This window comes from Hakea prostrata, chromosome 10 (genome assembly GCF_041222555.1).
Source record: "Hakea prostrata isolate BN-2017 chromosome 10, UWA_Hpros_2, whole genome shotgun sequence".
NCBI classification, from domain to species: domain Eukaryota; kingdom Viridiplantae; phylum Streptophyta; class Magnoliopsida; order Proteales; family Proteaceae; genus Hakea; species Hakea prostrata.
In genome coordinates this window covers 42,738,477-42,744,584 of record NC_142609.1, presented here as the reverse complement: position 1 = coordinate 42,744,584, position 6,108 = coordinate 42,738,477, and positions in this window count along the sequence as shown.

The following is a 6,108-nucleotide window of genomic DNA, read 5'->3' as shown; positions in this document are numbered from 1 at the left end:
TGGTACAATGGACGAAGTAGTTAGTTTTTTCCCTACTGTATGCAGGTTGAATTTGAACAGAAGTGGGGTGCGCAATAATTGTGGATTAAGATTTAAAAAATAATTTGGTGAGTGCTAAAAAACTATGATGGTAGGATTGTTTGGGTTTATGCCTGGAAGATTTACGACATAGGCTATTTTCCTAATTAGGAGGCTTATGGAAAGGTTTATGGTGTTTATTGACTTTGAAAAAGCTTATGATAGAGTTCCTAGAGCATTAACTTTGCAAGTACTAGAGAAAAGAAGGATCACAATACATATGTGGACTTAGATAAGGATATATATGATGGTTCATAGACAAGTGTAAGAGCAATGGAAGGACAAAGTAATAAATTCCCAACTACAGCTCGACTACATCAAAGATCAACTTTAAGCCATTTTCTATTTGCACTTATATTGGATGACTTAACCAAGGACATTCAAGATGAGGTTCCTTGGCTTATGTTTTTGGCTGATGATATTGTTTTGATAAATGAGACTCCAGTGGGGATTAATAGCAAGTTAGAATCATGGAGAGCAGTTTTGGAATTAAGAGCATAGGGAGGCAATGGTGGCGAGTGGAAAGGAACTGGGCCCTCACATTGGACAAGAGTAAAGTGGTAAGTTACGTTCTTGGGAGGATATGGATGGTAGAAGTTATCATCGGGGGGTGTTCGAAATGGTCATATGATGCAATATTAAAGAGATAAGAATGCGTGCATGGAGGATATTGTTTTTGGGCAGATGAAATAATAAAGACTCGGTTTTTTATGTTGCTCTTGCTTTTAATTTTGTTGTCAGAACAAATAGTCAGATTGGAGAAAATCATTTCATTACCTTCTAATGGATTCGTAGCAGCCAATTAAATTCTGTCCTAACAAGGAGGTCTAACTGATTGTGATGTAAGGAGTACATGGTGATGCCATTGATAAGCCTAACCACAACGCATGTTCTAGTGATTTTGTTTCATTGTCTTATTGTTGTATCTCTTAAAATATGTGGGAGAGTACCCTCGGATAAGGTTGCGGAGGTTGAAAGCATATTGCTTAATATGTTTTACTTGTGAAGTTAAGTGAACTCTGAAATATGGCAAATGAGATGGCAACCTATGTTTGGATGGTTGATAATGTTGTATAGGATGAATCAAACGGAAAATGCTGTTCCTCCATAATGATTTGATGGTGGGACACTAATCTCTTAGACCAAATAAGCTTGGCAATGTTTATCTAGAAGTCACGGAAGTTAAACAGGAGTTGGGGAATAATCAACAAATACTTTGTAGTTCAACCTTTGTTGATGCACTGCTGGATTGAGAGATGTAACTGTGAAGGTCTTTGCGGCCCTACTAAAGAAGAAAACAATTCCTAGAGGAGAATTGTTGGGAGCAGTAGCTATATGGAGCATATAAAAGTGTATGCTTAGCATAGTTGTCAAGGTGAAATGGCCAAGGCGAGACGATGGAGAATAAAAAAATGAAGGCGATGCCAAGTAAGAGGACGAGGCGTCGCTAAGGTGACAAGGCAACACCAGGACTACCTGACTGAAAGAATGGCAGGACGCCTTGGTGTCGCCTACAACTATGACGTGTAGGATATGGTTTTTGGGGAGAGGAAAGTGTAAGGAATCTCTTTTTATATTTCTTTTGCTTTTAATGTAGTTGTCATAAAGGCTTTGAAAGGAAGATCATTTAGTTATGTTCAAATGTGGACATCATAGTTGTCAAATAGATTTTTTCTAAATAGAATGTATATTAGATTGTTGTGTAAGGATTTTAAAGTTATCAAGGGGAGAGCCTAATTACATGGCATTGACTAGTGGTTCTAGATTTTTGTCTCATTCCACAAACTCATAGGAAGTTTGAGGTTTTAGTAGTGTATAGGATAAGGGGGCGGAGCTTAAAATGTGACTGTTCAGGATCTTTTACCAAGGAAGTACTCGAACATGGAATATTGGAGATTTGAGGGGGACAATGATTTGAGGCCAGATGAGATGGGTTGTTGAGCTAAAATCATGGAACAATTCTTCTTGAGGGACTTCCGGGTGGGACAATGAGCTAAAATCATGGACAAAATAAGGCTTCTGTTATGTTTATCTTGCAGCAAACGAAATTGAACAGGGCGAGTGGAGAATTCAACAGCTACTAAGTGGTTCTCTGTTGGATGATACAGTAGTGGATTTATAGACGTGAAAGTGAAGGTGTGGCTGCACTGTCGAAGTGGAAAAAAATCCTAAAGGGGAAATGTTGGGAGCAGGAGGTACATATAAGAGATGGGAATAACGTTTCTTGCATAAGGTGGTCAGCTGTAGGGAAACTTGAATTCATACCTTAGAGATTTAAGGGCAATGAAGTGTAGGATATGGGAATAACAACTCTTCCACAAGGTGGTCAACTGTATGTAGGCAAAATCAATATCATATCTTAGGGATTTTTGGGCAGCGAACTGTTACCTATTGTACATTCCAATGTATGAAGGAGGAGGTAGTAGAGCTTTTTCTACCATATTCAGGTCGAAGTCAAATAAGATTGGCGTAAATTACAAAGGAAACACCATTTCTCTTGAGTAACTTTGCAGTGGGATGATGAGCTAAAATCTTTGAACAGATAAGGCTTTGGCCATTTTTATCTTGCTGGGAAGGAAGCTGAACATAGGAGAGGAATATTCAACAACTACTCAGCAGTTCACCCTTGGGTGCCACTGAAGGGGGGGGGGATCCTAAATGAGAAGTCTTGGGAGCAGTAGCTATAACTAAGAGACAGGCATAACAGTTCCTCCATAAGGTGGGCAGTTGTTCGCAAAATCGAAATCACCTCTTAGTGATTTAAGGCTTTGAACGGTGATTAGTTGAAGACCAAGGTATGGAAGTGGATGTTAAGTGGGCAATTGTAGTAAATTAAGACTTTAAAAGATAATTTGGTGGATGTTAATGGATTTAGCTGTAGCAATATATTCATTGAGCTTTTCTTGGAGAAAATAAATATAATTAGCGCACATGAACCTCAAGGACAGGATGAAAGGTCCAAGACACGATGAAGTGGTGGTGGAAATTCTTTTAGGAGAAAAGATTATCATGGAGGGTGTTTGAAATGGACATGTTAGGGAATATCAAAGAGATGATGAAAGCGTACATGGAGGATATTATTTTGGGGTGAAAAAACTGTAAGGAATCCTGCTTTGCTGTTGCTTTTAATTTAGTTGTCATAAATAAATGCTCTCCATGGAAAAGATCGTTTAATTACCATCAATGGTGGATATCATAGTAGTGAAATAGATTCCATCCTGACTAGGTGATTTGACATATTGAGATGTAAATTTACATGGTGATTCTAGGGAAGAGCCTAACCACAAAGCATGGACTGGTAAGATCCTAGATGATTTTCTGACTCCTTAAACTCTTAAAATATGGTGAGGTTATGTACCCTTGGATAAAGGGGTGGAGCTTGGAAGGTGGTTGCTTGACTTCTTTTGCTAACGAAGTTTATTGGACCTCTGAAATGATGGCTAATGGGATTGCTACTTATGTTAGGATTGCTGCTAAAGATACATACGATGAATTGAATGAATAACACCACTCCTCTACAATGGTTTGATGATGGGATGATTAGCTAAACTCTTGGAATAGATAAGGCTTGGCAATGTTTATCTAGCAGCTTAGGAAGTTATATATGAGATGGGCTAGATTAAATGGAGTATGCAGGCGTGGATAAAGGATACTGTCTTGGTAAAGAGGAACGAATTAGGGAGCTTGGTTGTAGACGCTGATGTTGCTTTTGATTTATTTTTTCAGAAAAACTAGCTTTGAAAAGAGGTATATTTAATTTCTTCGAGTGTGGGCTTCTTAGTATCCAAATTTGTTTGTCTATTTTTTAAACGAGAACGTCCAATAGAATTTCATATTGGAACTACAAGGTGATGTTTGGGTTGAGCCTACAGACATAGCATAAACTATTGAGACCTTACTTCTAAGAGCACCCAATCGTGGTAATGAGAAATTTTCCTTTGAAGAAGTCAGCTATGCTTCAAGATTCAACTTCAAGGCTTCAACTATTGAAGCCGAATATGAAGCGGTATTGGCAAGTCCTCGAGGTTACCAAACATTAAGATTTTAGGAGCTGGAGGTGAGAAGGGATTCTCAACTAGTGGTAAATCAAATCAGGGGAGAATATTGGTAGGTCCTTGAGGTTACCAAGCATTAAGAGTTAAGAAGGTGGAGGTGAGAAGCGATTCACAACTAGTGGTGAATCAAATCAAAAGAGAATATGAGGCTAACAAGAAATATAAGGCCAAGCATCCATCTAAGGTGGAAGAATACCGAGCCAATTTTGATAGTGTAGTTGTGAAACAAATCCCTCGAAAAGAAAATAAGGAAGCAGAGAATCTATCTCCTGTTAGCCTCCGCAAAATATAAAACGCTCGACTCTATAGAATATATAGAAAAGGTGTCTTGCCCGAGCGTAGAGGAAATCGAGTCGATGGAAATTAAGTGGGAGTGAAGCTGGATGGACCCAATCCTAGAATCAGTCAGCAAGGATTACCATTCTAAATTACCAATTTTACGGGTGATCGTTTTAAGAGCCACGGCTAAAATGTGTGGGACACTCACATGCACTTGCTGAGGTCTGTGAGGGGATATGTGGAGCTTCATATAAACGAGAGAATGTTGGCATCAAATGATTTTCAGGTTGGGACTCTGTCAGCCAACCATGTGGCAGGATGCGCTCGAGTATGTATGGAAATGTAAGCAATGTCAAAATCCTGCACCACTCACAAGGATTCCCATCTTAAGCTTAGCCCCCTTTGCCGTGTGGGGAATGGATATTAGTGGGTCGACGTCGTGCTCGTAACGACAATTACTAAAAAGCATATAGAAAAATTTTATGATGGCAAGGTCATCTACCGGTTCGAAATCCCAAAGGAGCTAGGAATAGATATTGGTAAGCAATTTGAGGGAGCCAGATTCGAGACATTTTGTACAAGATATCATATTTAACATCGTTAGTCATCAGTAGACCTCCCATTGAGCAATGGCAAAGTGGAATTGACAAACTGGGCATTGTTCTAGGAATTACCAAGTCTGTTCTTCTCATACTGGACGGCAAGCCGAACCCCAACAGGCAAGACACCTTTTCAATTGACATACGGAATTGAGGTGCTTTCTTTGGTAGGTGTCCTAACATGGTGAAAAAGGTATTGGGACTATATCGAAGACTTAAACGAACTAGGAATGAGGGTCAACCTAGACTCTCTAGATGATCTGCGTAACATGGCAGATTACAGGAACCAAAGGTACCAAAAAAGAGTAAGGGGGTATTGCCACACCGGAGTTAAGAATCGGAGGTGCAAAGCGGGTGATCTTGTAAAACAAAATGCAAGTCTTCAAATTTGAAAAATTAATGAAACTTGAGCGCAACATGGGAAAGGCCATATGTAGTCGACAAGGGAACAATGCCAGGAGCATACCGATTAAAAGATTTAGATCTGAGAAGCCTATTGATCGATCCTTGAATTAAGTAAATTTGAAGTATTACCTATAGAATTATAAGCATTCAATTACTTCCATAAAACTGCTTTGTGACCTATTAAATTATGGGCATAACTCCTCTTATGAATGATGCATCTAAACATGAACCAAGTCATTCCTGGCACCTTATATGGGGACTCCTCCAACATGGAGCAAGATCAAAAGTGTAAAGCATTGCAGAACCACAACAATATAAATAATCATTCGAGGTTCAGGCTGGGTTAATAGTAATCCGATCGGGGAAGTGCTATAAGAGGCTTAAAACCTTTGGCACCATTTCAAAGAAAACTTCCAATCGACGTGCCAATCTGTTACGAAGGGCCTTTCGAGAGGACCTTTGGGAGCAATGGACCCACCAATCTTGAAGCGGAGCATATGACCAAGTCTCTTGGTAAAATTTCCGAACGGTAACCCGGGTCTAACGATATCTCACCTTTTTTAATATTAACATGCTTAAAAACATTGATGGCAGCAGATGTTTTCTAAAGGTTGGGTAGTAACTCAAATACGAGTACATTAAGTTTTGTTCAAGGATGTGGTAAGAAGAATATCTACACGAGAATACAGGAG